At 42.7% G+C, this 16,176-nt stretch overlaps 1 non-coding gene across 1 annotated transcript; it reads left to right on the forward strand.

The window, feature by feature from the left end:
- The first annotated feature begins 15,775 nt into the window (after positions 1 to 15,775).
- Positions 15,776 to 15,848, forward strand: Trnaa-ugc (transfer RNA alanine (anticodon UGC)). The gene has a single exon. It is a non-coding gene; the product is annotated as a tRNA-Ala (tRNA).
- The last annotated feature ends 328 nt before the right edge of the window (positions 15,849 to 16,176 follow it).

Genomic DNA, 16,176 nt, shown 5'->3' on the forward strand with positions numbered 1-16,176 from the left:
GAAATATTAGAATTGAACCACACCTTCAAACAAGTGGGCCTAATAGTTCCAGGGCAAAAACTGTCAACCTTGGAGATAAAACAGATTTCTCATCAAGCAAGGACTCACTGCTTGGAATGTCTTTGTTTCATTTTCACAAGACCTTGCTCACTGCTGCTCCATGTGTCTCAGCTGTCCCCTGCATGCCCATTGACCTGTAAAGCATCCAATAAACAGTGGCCAGTTTGGAGAAGCTGGGGTCTTAGCCGCAAGAGCTCTGATCTTCCTGAACTCACATATATCATATTACCTTTACCTATTGTCTTTTCTCCTTTGCTGTATATTTGCCCAGGGGGTTAGGAGACTAGCAAGCTCCAGATAACTGGTGCCTTGAACAGGGACAAATACTACTTCTACTACTAAAACCTAGATGAGTAAGGAGCATGCAGAGTGGGAAGAAGCTGAGAGCAGGACTTCGTGGAATGAATGTCAGAGACATTGGACAAGAGAGTGGGAGGGTGCAGCAAAGAGCCATCCTTATCTGGGAATAAGAAATGGTGCAGGGCATGTCAGCTGAGGAGTAGAGACACACTCAACTGTTCTGAAGCTTATTGAAACTCTCAGGAGCTAAAAATTATCAAAAATGCTACAGGAGGTCACCAAATACAATCCATGGTTTCTTTAGGTGGGCACTTTGGATATAGATAATTGGGAATGAGCTGAGAAAATCTTAAACAGGAGCAAGGCAGAAGAGAAATGGTTTACCCTGAGATCTCTTCAATTTGAAACTTAGTTTGATCTGTCGTAAATCCATTGTGGAGTTTGGTGCTAAATAAAGGCTTCCACCTCAGGCTCAGAGAGAGTAAAGGCATATTCAGTGGGGGCTTCTGCCTCCAAGGCAGAGCCTTTGCAGGAAAAGCCAACATCAGACAAGGATTCAACAATAAAAGACAATTGTAGGTTAGTGTCGTTAATGAATATAGACTTAAACATCCTAAAAAAGATACTGGCACACAGAATATGGCAAATCATCAGAGAGATCACATACCAAGACTGAGCAGGCTTCATCTTAGGGATGCAGGGAAGTTTGACATATTCAAGTTAATAAATGTAATCCAACACATAGGCAGAAGCAAGGACAAAAATCACATAATCATCTCAATAGACATGGAAGGATTTTCACAAAATCCACCATCCATTTATGATAAAAAACCTTGAAGAAAATGGAAATAGAAGGAACTTACCTCAATGTGATAAAACCACTTATGACACACCTACATCCAACTTCACGTTAAATGGGGAAAAACTGAAAGCTTTCCCTCGAAAATCAGAAAGAAGACAAAGACGTCCACTATTACCACTCCTGTCCAATGTAGTGCTCAGAACGTTAGCCAGAGTGATTGGACAGGAGAAAGGGTTACCCATGGGAAAGAAAGACGTCAAAGAATCATTAGTATAGATGACATGATACTCTACCTACAAGATTCAAAAAATGACACTGAAAAAGACTCCCAGTATTAATAACCAAATTCAGCAATTTATCAGAATACAAAATCAACACCCGAAAGTCCATAGCAATCTTGTACACTAGTGGCGAAGACACTGAGAAAGAAATTAAGGTAACAATATCATTCACAGTGGCATCACAAGAAAGTACCTAATAAAGGAAGTGGAAAACCTCTACAAGGAAAATTCATCATTCTGGAAAAAAGGGGTTCAAGAGGACATCAGACAATGGAAAGATACCCCATTTTCCTGGATGAGCAGAATCAATACAAGGAAAATGGCTATACTTCTAAAACTGATACATATATTTGATGCAATTTCAATCAAAATTCCAATAGCATATCTCACAGAACTGGAGAAAACAATCTTAAAATTCATATGGATTCAGAAGAGACCCAGAATACTGAAGGCAATCCTGGATAACAAAAGCAAAGCAGGAAGCATCACATTTAAGTCATGTTACAAAGCTGCTGCATAACAATGCCACGGTACTGGCATAAAATCAGACAGAGATCCAGTAGAACGGAGGAAGCAGAACCAACCATGGGCAAATTCAGCTATTTGCTCTTTAAAAAGAAGTCAACAACATACACTGGAGGAAAGATGGCTTCTTTAATAAGTGAAACTGGGAAATTAGATATTCACGTACAAGAGATGGGTCTAGACCCATATATCTCACCATGTACTAAACTAAAAGCAAACTAGATCAAAGATCTAAGTGTTAAACAGAAGTACGCAATCTACAGCTGCATGACACAATAGCTAAAACTGTTGAAGACACAGGTGTAGGCAAGGACTTTCTGAGTCCTCTGCGGTAAGAAATAACACTGTGGATCAACAAATGGAGTCATATCAAATCAAAGGTTCTCAACAGCAAAGGAAACAACCAAGAAATGGAAAAAAGTGACCCACACAATGGGAAAAATTTTTACCGGCTGTTCCTTGGAAAGAAGGCTAACATCAAGAATATATAAAGAATTAAAAAAAAAACCCCTCTACACTACAAAAAAGATCCAATTAGGAAATGTGCCACAGGAATGAGCAGACACTTGTCAGAAGTACAAGTGTGTTCTACATGGGAAATGCAGGAGAAAATGTTCAACTTTGCTGGACGTCTGTGACGTTCAAATTAAACAATACTGTGACTCCATCCCATCCCAGAAAGAATGATTACTACCAAAAAGTCAAACAATAACAGATGCTGGCGCCCTTCTCTGTTGTTGGTGGGAATGTAAACTTGTACAACCTCCATGCAGATAAGTATGGAGAGTTCTCAAAACACTAAACATAGGAATTCTATTTGATCAAGTTATTTCCCTTCTATATATCTTCCCAAAAGTGTTAAAGTTATTAGAGTGATACCCATATGTCTATATTTATAGCAGCACAAATGGTAATAGCTAAATCTTTGTGCCTACCAATAGATGAATGGATGAGGAAAATGTATGTCTAATCGAATACTACTCTGCCATAAACAAGGGTAAACTCAAGGCATTCATAGGTAAATGGATGGACCATGACACCTTAATATTGAGTGGAATAAATCAGACACACAAGCTTAAACACTGCATGGTTCTCTTATATGGGAAACCCAAAATATAAATAAAGAGAAAAATAAAAGATAATTAATAGGAGGTAGAGAGATCTTTTTGAATGAGTAGTAGACATAGGGATGGAGAGAGAGGGGGAAGGGAAAAATGATACAAACCGAAGGATAAAAGATGGAAATAGGGCTTTTACAAATAGGAACTGGACCAAGAGTTGGAAGGAGCAGGGAGGGATGGGAGGAGTAGGGAATAAAAACAGAGTTACGGTGTGTTACCAACTCCACACAATATAGGAAACATTACAATTGCAGACATATACTAGTAAAAAAGAAGGACAGAATTTTTCTCGAGTTCACAAAGTGTTACAAGAAAACAAAAGCAAAAACAATTAACCCTGTAAGTCCTGCAGCATCCGATGGGAACATACGTGGATGTTCCGGAGAATGAGCGCTTCCTGTGCATACACATACTGGTTCTCAGCACCTGGCACTGCCAGGAAAGCTGAGGCTGGAGGTTTGTGAGGGCTGCTGGGCGGCAGAGTCCCCGAGGGGAAGGGATCCATGGACCCTCAGTCTCAGCTTTCCTTACTTTCAGAAATGCGAGACTAACAACTGGTCCCTCACTAACCTGGCAGTCAGGGACAGAAAGGGTTTCCACGTGTGAGAGACTGTAGTGAGTAAATGTTTAATATGTTCCTGAAGTCAAGTGGAGAGCTGAGCACCGACGACCTGAATGTTCAGGGAGACCAGGGGAGGGTCTGCACAGGGGAAGGACTCCCAGCTGCGGCTCCAGGCCACTGACTGGTGAACCCACACTGTTTACTCAGACAAAGTGATGGACCAGGCCTTGGAGTCATGTGCACAGAGAGGAGCAGAACGAGGACGTCACAAGCCACATCTGAAGGAGGAATCAGTTCTTCATGGCGTGCATCCTTTCCTGTCCGATAATAGTCTGTGTCACCCGCCAGTCCCACGGACACACTGGGTGGCCGTATGCTGAGTAAAACGATAGCTCCATCCCACCACATGGGAGCCCAAATAGGGAAACGTCTGCCCGTGCCAGGACATTGGCCCCTGTTTCAAGTAACAGAGAATGGTGGGCATACAGAAACTTCCTCTGTGATGATACCAATACATAGTCTGTCCCCTGCCATCATACATCTGAGTGAGATGGCATCAAAGCGCACATGGGAAGATCGTAGAATTCCCATGGAATGTTTTAATGGGCCCGATTCAGGCACATCCTGGATGTATGATCTGCCTTTGGGACAAATAGAAGGATGGCAGGAGAATGGGGGGGAAGGGAGAGGGATGGCTGAGCTCTCGGTGTTTTCAATATGGATCGCAGACTGATTCTTGGTGACAGCTCTATGAAGGCATGACCTTATCGCCCAGAACTGTAGTACTCAGAAGATGAATAGCAAGTAACGAGAGCGGGTGGTGCTGCTTCATGTGATCACGAGCTTTTGTTATTTCTGGTTCTTGAGTCAAGGATGTAAGAAAAACTGAAGTGAATTTTTCTTCAGATAGAAGAGCATTTCATTTTGCCTTTTCTGTTCCTTTTGTTTATACTTTTGACCACCCTTAGGCAGCCAGAGATAACTCTGATAAACTGTGAAACGCACATGAGTTTGTATACATTTCAGTTGAAAAGGTCCTTTTCAGCTGTTACACACTTGCTGCTGTAAACATGGGTGTACATGTATTGCTCTGGCATGATGTTTTTAATTCTTCTGGCTAGATACCCAGAAGGGGAATAGCTAGGTCCAATGGGACTTCTACTAGGTTTTTGAGGAATCTCCATACTGACTTCCACAGTGGCTGCACCAGTCTACACTCCCACCAACAGTGGAGAAGGCTTCCCTTCCCCTGACAGCCTCTCCAACATTTGTTACTGGTTGATTTCTTGGCGTCAGCCATTCTTTCCAGGGTGAGGTGGAATCTCAGTGTTGTTTTAATTTGCATCTCTCAAGTGAGCAGTGATATTGAACATGTTTTCATGTATTTATTTGCCATTCGTATTTCTCCATCTGAGAAGTGTGTATTCATCTCAGATGCCAATTTTTGCATTAGATCTTTGATTTTGGGGGTCTAATTTTTCTCAGTTTTTTTTTTTTAGTTCTTTAGATGTTCAAGATAAAAGTCCTTTGTCTGAGGGACAATTGGCTAAAGGTTTTTTTTCCCTACTCTGTGGGTTGTCTTTTCACTCTGTGATTTCTTTTGATGCGCAAAAGCTTTTTAATAAGAGACCCCAGTTGTTGACTCTTTGAACTATTTCCCATGTAGTATTTGTACCTGAATTCTCTGCCTACACCTATGTCTTCAAGATTTTTACCTACTTTCTCTTCTAGTAAATTTAATGTTTCTGTTTTAATATTTATTTTTTTGTCTTTAATTGAGACAGGGTCTCTATGCAGTTTGGGCAGGCTTTGAGCTCACTTTGTAGCCCAGGCTGGTCTCGAACTCGCAAGGATCCTCCTGCCTCAGCCTCCCGAGTGCTGGGATTACAGGCATGAGCCACCACATCCAGCTTTCTGTTTTAATATTTAGATCGTTGATCCATTCTGATATCATTTAAATGCATGGTGAGGGACATGGGTCTGATTTAATCTTGGAAACAACCTAAATGCCCACCAACTGAGGAATGGATAAAAAGGATGTGATATGTTTATAAAGTGGAGTACTACTCAGCCATAAAGAAGGATAAACTTGAGACTTTTATAGATAAATGGATGCAACTTGAGACTATACTTATAAGTGAAATAAATCAGACTCACATGTGTAAACATTGTATTGTCTCTCTGGTGTGAGAAATTGAGAGAGTAAATAAGGTCTAAAATGTACAATAGATATGAAATGGGAAGAAATTGTTTAAAAAGGAAAAAGAAAGTAGGATATGGAAAGGAGAAAGGAAGGGAAGGAAAAGGGAGAAAAGTGCAAGTTGGCTATACTAGTAGTGTCTCTTAGTTCATTGAAAGGGTAGGTATGTGCTAACATCGATTGGAAATTTTATTTATTTATTGGAAATTAAATACCCATATATTTATTTTTTTCTGATACTGGGAATTGAACTCAGGACCTTGCACTTGCCAGGCAGGTACTATGCCATTGAGCTATATCACTGGCCCCTCAACTGTAAAATTTTTTATGCTTGTATCTTATACTCTGACTAACTACTTTGAAGATGACAATATGCAATGTATTAACTATTGTTATTCTACTATTATTTTGTTATGAAATTCTGTTTTACCTTTTCTCTATAAAATTTAAAAAAAACATAAAAAGGTCCTTCTCAGGGAAATGAACACTGATGCTGGAATGTGCTCTTTCATTTTCAAAACATTTGCAAGTTCTACTATGTGCAAGAATGGTTACATGCAAATATTTTGCAGAAGAAAAGCCAGTCTGCTCCCTGCAAAATGGACCCTGTGGTGGGAACCAGCCCAGGGAGGAGAGGCCGTTTTGCTTTTCTAAGCGTCACCAACAGAGCTGCTTATTCTCCAAATCTGGAAGAGCTCCAGTGAGATTTAGTTTTATGAGGTTTCATGTAAAGGTGTTGTGTTTCATGAGATGAAATCATAACAGAGTGAGTTGCAAGAATTTTGAGAGATTATTTTTTCAGTATGTTGGCAAGCACCATCCTCAAGAGAATTTTGTGTCTAAGAAAGAAACATAGATCTTCTTTCATAGAACTGAAATGATAACTAATCCACAATCTCTTCTAGACAGCCAGGGCTTGCCTGGTTAGGCCCACTTGGAATGCACATAGCGAGTCTGTGGCTCCAGCTGAACTTGCTCGGAATTCATAACTTCCACTCTACCCTAAAGCTCCGGGGTCCCCAGGCCATGTGTTTGTGGAGTCCCCACTCCTCAGCCACGATTAAGGACCTTTTAGTTTATTTATAAACTCACATTTTACCTTTAGGCTCCCTGCACAGTTTGATTCCCTGTGAATTCTGACAATCTAAATGCAATTTTGGCCAAGACGAGAGAATACGGTCCAGCTCTTTCTCGGGTTTCTCCCCTCTCCAGCTCTTGTTATGTTTTTAGCTGAGAAATGTTCTCTGTCTCTGTCTTAGAGAAAGTTGAGCCATTCCCTTGACTTAGGCTCGACCTTTCTCACTTTATTCTGGAACACACTTAACTGTCCTTAGGGCCAACATCTCTCTGCTGATGTGTCCATCTCATCTCTAGTTTCGCTGCAAGGTAATATCTTGGACCGTTTCTTGTGAATGATAGTGGAGAAACCAGGCTTCGTAGGGAGGAATCTGCACGTATTTCAAGGGGTTTGTCTTCTCAGGAGCTCAGAGCCTTCTCGAAAGGTGGTTTGTGTGAGGAGATTTTGGAAGCACAGTTAACTCAAGGTGGGGGTCTAGTGGGGGAAACGTATGCCCTGTTGCATGCAGCTCTTTCCCAAGGTGGATTTGCTCCTTTCTCACTTCAGGTATAACAGGAGAAATCTTAAGACTTAAAAAGAGCTTATCTCTAATGATAAAAAGATGTGCGCATCAGTCTGCCAGCTGTCTGTATCAAAGTGTGTGCATGATGTATCTCATGTGGAGCCTCTAGTGAGTTTTCCTGGTAACAGGGTGAAATTAGCACTCTGGAGGAAGGAAGGGGAGTTGCCAGTCATTACTGTCAAGTAACAAATGTTGCATTCCTTATCTTTCTGCAGTGCTGTCTTGCAAATGCCTGGCAGGACAGCTGTCGTCTGAGACAGCACAGGTTTAGGGTGCTGTGAGACCTCAGCCTGAGGAAGGTCCCACAGCCCGGTGTAATCAACAGGAGGAACACCAGGAACTGAGTTTCCAGCTGGAGGCCGTCCCCTCTCACCCACCTCCCAGAACGGCCTGCTCACCTGGGGAGGGTGTCGGAGAAGTTCTTGAAGCCTAACTGTAGCAGGATGCTCAGGAAAGGGGCCTGGGAAGTGAGTGGGGTTTTAACAAGCACAGCAGCTGATGATTATGGCCAGGAGGCCTGGGAATCATTCCCCTTGTATAATCAAGATGGGCTTTTATCAAAGGGTGGGCTGGGAAGAGAGTGCAGGGATGTATGTGGATGATAAGGGGCAGTCGGAAGGATAGGTCTGCCTCCAGGCATGCTGGGAAGTTGCAGGAAGAACATTTTTGTCCTGTTTCTCAGGGCCTCCCTGGGTAGTCCGCTCTCCCTCAGTATATTTCTCCCCTTTACTTAACAGATATCTTAGGCTGAGTGTGGTGGTGTACCCCTGTAATCCTAGCTACTTAGGAGGCTGAGGCAGGAGGATCTCAGGACTGAGACCAGCCTGGGCAATGTGGCAAGCTGTGCTCTAAAATTTAAAAAGGGGCTGGGAATGTAACTCAATTATGCTTAGCCTGTTCGAGATCATGTGTTCAACTCTAGTACTGCAAAACAACAAAGCAAAACAACAGTCAAACACAGGCACACACACACACACACACACACACACACACACACACACACACACACCAGAACTCAAAACCATTCTTGTCTTTTCTAAGAAACAGGTCTGTTTTCTTTCCTATTAGGTGAGTATTTTTCACTTCTGGAAGGACTCCTTTTCCTCGGTTGTTTGAAGATGTAGTGCCAGATTTATGCTTGGCCATTTACCACATCTAACGTTCTGCTGGCCTGTTGGGTTTTCCTTGCTGCCTTCAATTTATTTTCTATTTGCTCTTCATTTTGATAAATTCTTTTACTTTCAATCTGTTTGTGTCTGCCGAAGTGGTAGGGAATAAATGCACTGAACTGAACTCTTAATTATCCTCCTAAAAGCATTGCTGCTATAAGCATTCTAAAACCTTAGGTTTTTTTTGCATTTAGAATTTTACCTTAGCATTGAAATTACTGAGTGAAAGAATATAAACTTTTAAAGGCTACTAGTTTTATGAAATTGTGCTCCCAAAGTATCTTTCATTCTCTTCTCCTATACTCTTAGTTATTATTGCTTTTTTCCTAATTTTGTAGCTTTTGTATTTTTTTCCTAATTTTGTATACTCATTTCACTGAATCTTTACTTATATGTGTGTGTGGGGGGAGATTTCCCCTCTTTCAAAACCAGTTACATCTCTTCTTTTTATAGTATTTTGCATGTAACTCTTACATTTTCCTACTGTAAATTACCAATTTAAAAAACAAACTCTTTACATGCTCAACCTAGTAATCCTCTGACTAGTTTTATTGTATGCTAGAGGCTGGCATAAAACACAAACTGCATTTGAATTGATCAGAAATCAATGAGTAGTTTATATTTTCTTTCACTCTCTCTCTTTCTCTCTCTGTCTCTGTTTCTCTGTGTCTCTCTGTCTCTCTCTTGTTAATGGAGGCCTTTATACTCATGCAGAGACTTTAGTTTTCCCATTCTCTTTCAAGAAGTCACAGGTGAAACATTTCCTAGAAAGCTTAATGGTTTTGCTTAAAGCTGGAGGAGTGAGTGGAGAGTACAGTTTATTGAGGGAAGAGGAAGCAGTGTTTAGGGTGGAGAGAGCATGACTGAGGGGCAGAGTAGTTGGCCGTGAATAAAAGATGAAACTGGCTAGACGTCTAGAGATAAAATGTCTGGCGTCGGTGGGCCAGAGGGGTGTGATGGGACCGGACGCTGAACTGGGGAAAACGGTGGAAAAGACTGACAATGACAATTACTGCAGAGAGGCTGGGCTGTGTCTGCCAGAGCCAGAGCTTCAGGTAAGGGCAACCACGGACTCGCGATTGTTAACATCATTGGAGAGAACTGAGGGTTTGTCCGTGTCTCGCGTGGGGATCTTCCCCAGTGACTTGTCCCAATTCTTTCTGAGCGTTTGCTTTGATGGGAGAGGGAACAAACTAAAGCCCCTCGGGACTAGGAAATGACACTGAGAAGAAAGAAGACAGAGCAGTGGGGAGGAGGTGAAAGGTTCGGATGTATTTTCCGCATCTGGTTGGGGTGGGTGAATGCCTAACAGTGGATTGGGGCTGCCAGGAAAGGGGGGACTGGAAGGGACAGTAACAGGTAAGGAGCTTGTGCTTCCTGAGGTGGGGGGTGGGGGGTGTGGGAAACGAGGCAGTCCCCCAGATCGCATCTGTGGGGAGCTTGCACACCAGAGGAGAAAGCTTCAGGAGGTCTCTATGGCGGGGATGCCTCTGCTCCTGATTCCTGTATCAAAATTTACCAGCTCTGCAGAAAAGACTGCAAGACAAAAGCTACAAGTGATTTACCATGTCTAGGTTCAGAGTCAAAGTTCATACAAAATATTGGTCAGTGACAGAAAAAGCCCAAAATGTGAGAGCAGGGATTAAACAGCAAACCAGACAAGTCTTGTGTGATTATTTTTGGAGGATGCAAAAGAGCATACTCTCTTTGGTTTGGAAGCATGTTAATTTATTTGGAATTTTTTACTTGAGAGGTAAATGCTGGTGTTGAAGATTACAACTTCCAACCCAGATTACTGAGGAGCCCTGAAAAACTATCTTTCAAAATTAATGGGGAAGTAAGATACTTCTATGACAAAGAACAGCTGAAGGAATTCATGACCACCAAACCAACCCTACAAAAAGTCCTGAAGGATATTCCAGAGATAGGTAACAATGACCATGGCTCCAGGAACACAGCAGAGGGGGACTGTCTGCTGAGCAGGGCAGGCAATCGAATGGAGGGGAAAGTAGGGAGCCAATGGCAGGAAAGTAGCATGGCAAAGACAAGCCAATGCAAGTAATGTAGGCCATCTACATTAATGTTTAATGTAGATGGCCTCAACAATTCACCAGCAAAAAGAAACATGGGCAGAATGGATCAAGAAACAAGATCCATCAACATGCTCTACGCAAGAAATACATTTAACTCTAAAGGAAATTTATAGACTGAAAGTCAAAGGAGAGAAAACAATGCTCCATGTAGCAGGGAACCAGAAAAAAGCCGGGATAACCTGTCCATCAACTGAAAAGTGGATAAAAAAGATACAGTACTTTTATGCAGTGGAAAGCTACTCAACTATAAAGAAGGATAGTCTTGAGGCTCTTACAGGCAAATGGATACGACTCGATATTATGTGCATGGGGTAAATGGTTTGGACTCACATAGGTGCATCATGTTGTCTCCCTAGTATAAAAACTGAATGAGTTAGTGGGATCCAATAAAGGAGTTAGTGGGATCCAAAATGTAGATATAATAATAGATATTGTGAAAGTGAAAAGCAAGAAAATGTCTAAAAAGGGAAGGTGGTAGCACTCTTAATTTCCTATTATCTTGTTTTGAAGTCCTGTATTGGTTTCATTGTTTCATTTTGTTTGATTTTATTCTGCTTTGTTTTGTTCATTTTTATTATGTCTGATGGCATGGCAGCTATTTTGAAGATAACAAGATATATTATGGTAGCCATTGTTGATTTCCTATTATCTTGTTTTAAAATCCTGTATCTCTTTTGTTTTGTTTGATTGGCTTTACTCTGTTTTATTTTGTTTGGTTTTATTCTCTTTAAAATAAAAAAAAAAGAAAATGGATAATTCAACACAGAACAAAACCTTACGCAAGTGAATCTTTTTTTTAATGCTTTAATGAAGAGCAAAGAATAATTTTTCAACTAATTTCCTCATGTTCGTTTTCTGGAGAGCACTTAGAGCAATCAAAGGGATTGCTGCCTTGCTTGCAAATAAGTGTCTCACTGGCTTACAAGTAACGGAAATATCAATATTAAATTCTACCATGTTGGATTTCTTCCTTCTTCTCTTGAACCTCTGATAAATCTTTATAATTGTTTGGGCACTATATTGTGGGTATATTCTTGAAATTAACTCATCATGAAGCAGATACAGTGTTGTCATTAAAAGTTGTTAGGAAACAAAGTTAAAAGAAACATTCTCACAGTAGTAATTTGCATTGAGTGCCCTAAACACACAGATTAAACAGATGACAGTCCACTATTCTCCTTCTAGCTAAGGCTTCAAAGCTGAGAACAAAGCAGCAATACCTTTTGGATTTCAAAAAAGCATGCTAGGTACAGAATCCTGGGATGGAAAAAGGATTTGGGGTACAGAGTCAAGGTTGGGCAGACAATAACTAACTTGGTCCTGGGCATACACAAGATCACCAGCATATTTGTCTTCTTGGAGCCTCTTATGAACCTAGGAGCAGCAGTTTGGAGGCCATTGCTTCCTAGGCATGAGGGCCACTCATGCAGCCAACCTAGATACATGGCATTAAATTTCTCTTCCAGGTCCGCCAACTGGATGGGGCTTTGGGCATCCCTGGATTACGCTCTGAGTGTGAGTATGAACCATGCTCCAGGAGTCCACATCTTCAGAATGCCGCCAAGCTGCTCCTCAGATCCTGCCACAGAACAGTGATGAAGGTGGACCAACTCGGGCACTTTTAGTATGCAATGGACCACTAAGAAGTTTTGTGCAGATGCAGAATTCCGAAGCACATGAAGACCTTAGTCCGCAGTGAGTCTCTGGCCAAGAGGAAAGAGCACCTGCCTCTACTGCCTGTGCTCTGAGCCTTAGGTCACGCGTCTGCTGTGGGAAAGGGCTCAGTCAGGGAAATTCCTTCCAGAGACCTCAAAAGGGTGCCACACAGTGGCTGCTTTTTACTGAACATAAGGGATACTGGTGCATATCAGAGGCCCCTGTCTTTCCATCAGATAGATTTCCTAGACAGCTGGGGGTCACGGTGCAGCCCTGGGTATGTGCACTTGTGTACTGTCACCCAAAAAGCTATGTGAAATTACTTCTTTGTCTGGGAAGACTTCAATGGCTGAATACTCCATGGCCCTCTAACCTTTGATCTTTTTTCTCTGTGTACCTTTCCTCCTCCTGCCTTGTTTTGTGGAAGGATTTATTTATTTATGTTTGGTCTTCCAGTTCTGTGTCATTTGCCCAGCTCGCTGCAAGTCTTTGGCACCTCGGAAGGTCTGCATGTGGCTTTTATGTTTGGTGAGGTGCCTGGTGCCCAGCCAGGCAGGGCTGATCGCCAAGCCTTTCTAGTCTTTGAAACTGCAAATTGCTCGGTCATTTTGTCATTGATCCCTTACAAACCCTTTGCTCTGGAGGCAGCGCTACATTACGGCAGTCTCCACTGTCCAGTCCAAAGGGCGGCAAAAGGACGCAGATTGAGTGGAGAACCTGTCTGCTTGGGCTTGAGGGTGACTTACAAGTGAAGACAACAGGAGAGAAGCTGAGCTGCAGAGAGTGGTTCGGACTGGGGTGAGGCTGAGGTTTGCAGACTTACAGGAATCTTGGCATCTCAGATTACAGATGTGGAGGTCTTATTGGTTGAAGACCTGAGTGAGGCAGCAGGAATCATGTCACAGATGGGTGTTTGCAAACTCAGGTTATTTCTAGGTGGTAACAGTACTTTAAAGCTGGCCGCAGCTCGGTCTGTCCATGATTTCAGGTGGGCTGTGAGGGCTGCTCTGAGTCAGTGCAGTCTCCATGTAGTTGCATATAGTTTGAACTCCAGCCCTTCCCTGCCCTCTGCAAGTGCTTCTTCTCCTCTTCTAGGTCATGCTCTCTTTCTCTTTGGTTCTGGCAAAGGGACCCAGAGCTGTATGCGTGGTAGACAGGCACAGAGCTCCTTCCCTTTGGGTCATGCTCTTGTTCCCCACTTTTGAATGAAGGCTCTCTTAGTTTCTGCTTTGCTAAGAAAATCTAGGTCGCCAGGCTTTCAGATTGTCTCATTTTTCTTTTTTCCACTGCTCCTGAGCTGTCCTTCTATTAATCCTACTTTATTTTCTGGGGGCGGCGGGAACAAGTTCTCAGGAGATCTCTGGGGGAATCTCACCATCCTCCCCAGGGGGGTGTTTCACCCTGCCCCCTTAGTAACCCCACGTCCTCCCCAGCTTCCTCTTCCTTCTGGCCTGAGGAGACCCCCTGCTGGCTCTACCGCCTAGGCAGATGGGCATTCACAGGCTTTGTCCCTTGGCTCCAGTGATCTGAAATCTCTTTCCAGCTGTCTGTCCCCCTCTTTGCACCCCTTGTGCACTGCTGGACCAGGCACTTAAGCCTCTTGTTTCCACTCTCTTGCCCCAGCCCCTCCTGCTCCCTGTGCTCTCCCTCTTACATCACATGCTGCACTGTCTTTTTGATTTTCTTGGCCTCTAACGATCTGTACTCAGCAGTGCCCAAGTTTTTTCTTTCTGTCTTCACATGTGAGTGTTTTCTGCAATACTGGACATTATAGATTATCCCATGGCCTTGGAATCTTCTCTTCTCTGATTCCTGTAATGCCATCCTTGCTCCTTGCTGAGTTGGGGTGTCCCTGCCTATTTCTCAAATCCCCTGGAGTGTAAGCAAAAATGATCTCTTTCTGTCCCCCAGCGAACACACGGCCATGATCATGACCCATAATCATGACACTGTCACACTGAGCTTTCTGCTTTACCTTGGAATATCCTGCTGCTTGCCAGTCTCGACTACAGACTTGTCACTGGACATTTCCCACTTGATAGTAGGACAGTGGCTGAGGCCATATGTGCATCAAATAAATTCTTCATCTGTCCCCTGAGACCTGTCCCATTTCTGTGAGTTGTACCACCAAGCACAGAGCCTCAGGGTCACCTTTGATTTCACTCCTGTCTCCTACCATTCAGGTGAGACCTGTCACTCCTCCCATTATCGTATGCCTGCGATCATCCTGCACCTGTCCCAGCTCCGGTGGGGACTTCTGACCTCTGCCATCCTCATCTCTATGACTGCCTGCTTGGCCTCACTGACCTCCTCTCCGGCCCTCCCTGTCAATCCACACAGCGCTTTCCCTGGAAGATTTTCCTCCATTTCCCACTGCAAAGTTAAAGTTACTGGATCACACCCTGTCTCTGCTCAGGCCCATCAGAGGTTTTCATTGCTCTTCAGGACCTCTGTCCCTGGACTCTGCTCACTCTGAGGTTTGGATCTGCTTTTCCTCTTTTGCCCCTTAGGACTCGGCTTGGTTCACATGTACAGTCCAGCAAGTGCTCACTGTTCTGTTCCACATCTTTGCCTCGGTTCATGGCATAAACCTTCGACACTTTTTCGCTGTTCTCCACCTCCAGTGATTCCAAACTCCTCATGCTGTGCAGTCAGAGGTGGATGCTACTTCACGCAATGGCTGGTTGTATAAAAGCAATGAAGAAATCTGTTCCTTCCCACATACAACCACTCTCCCCTGTCGTGGTCCCCGTGGTCCCTCCGTAGTACTCACAGAGCACAGCCTGTGAGTCTCAGCTGCACAGCAGAGTCACTTGGGGGCTTTCAAAAAATTCCAAGGCCCATGCTCCATCCTGGACCAATTAACTCAAAACCTCTGGGGCTCTGATCTGGTTATTAGTAGTTTTTAAAGCTCATCAAGTGAGTCCTATGTGTAGCCAAGAATTTATGTTGACTAATATGTGACATTTTTGTAGATTAGTGTTTAGTGGTCTTGCATCGTTTTCTTTGTCCAACTGCTGATCCTGGTGGAATTCTTTGTCTCTGTAGCCTAGGTGATGTCTAGCACTATTTCTAATGCTCAGTAGACTTTTAGTGAAACAAAACCATTTTAAGCGACTTTAAGAATAAAAATAAATAAGAAGACTCCATTTTTAGGAGGAGGAATGGAAACCAGCTCAGTGGTGGTTCTATGTTGTAAGTAGCAAATTGAAAGCTTCTTGTATGTTAAATGACCTGTTTTAAGCTGTTGATAGAACTCTCTGTACCTAAGAAGCTAGTATGCTAGCTAGGTATTCACTAACATTCATCTGGTGAGGCCATACTTTGCTCATATTATAACAGCAGTTCAGTACAGTGTAGTAGGGCTGGGGATGTGGCTCAGTGGTAGAGCTCTTGCCTTGCATGCACAAGGCCCTGGGTTCAATCCCCAGCACTTCAAAAACCATCAAAGCAAAACAAATCAGTATGGTGTAGTATACAACCAGACACTTTGACTATCCAACTGTCTTCTTGGTTTGTTATGGAAATTAAGTGAGTAAAACTTCTAGGAGGAAAAAATGTCAAAGAACATAGTTATACTATTACTTCTTTTAATTAGTACATGTTTGCATTATATGATAAACCTTAAAACCATAATGTTCAGTAAAGTGAATCAGACACACAAGCTTAGCTATCATATAGTTTCTCTTATATAAGAACCCCAAAATATAAAGAGCAAAAAAGAAGATAGATAATAAGAAATAGGGAGATAGATTATTTTCAAGTGG

This window comes from Cavia porcellus, unplaced genomic scaffold, assembly GCF_034190915.1.
Source record: "Cavia porcellus strain 051 isolate PalLab524CR breed Dunkin Hartley unplaced genomic scaffold, mCavPor4.1 scaffold_14, whole genome shotgun sequence".
Classification (NCBI taxonomy): domain Eukaryota; kingdom Metazoa; phylum Chordata; class Mammalia; order Rodentia; family Caviidae; genus Cavia; species Cavia porcellus.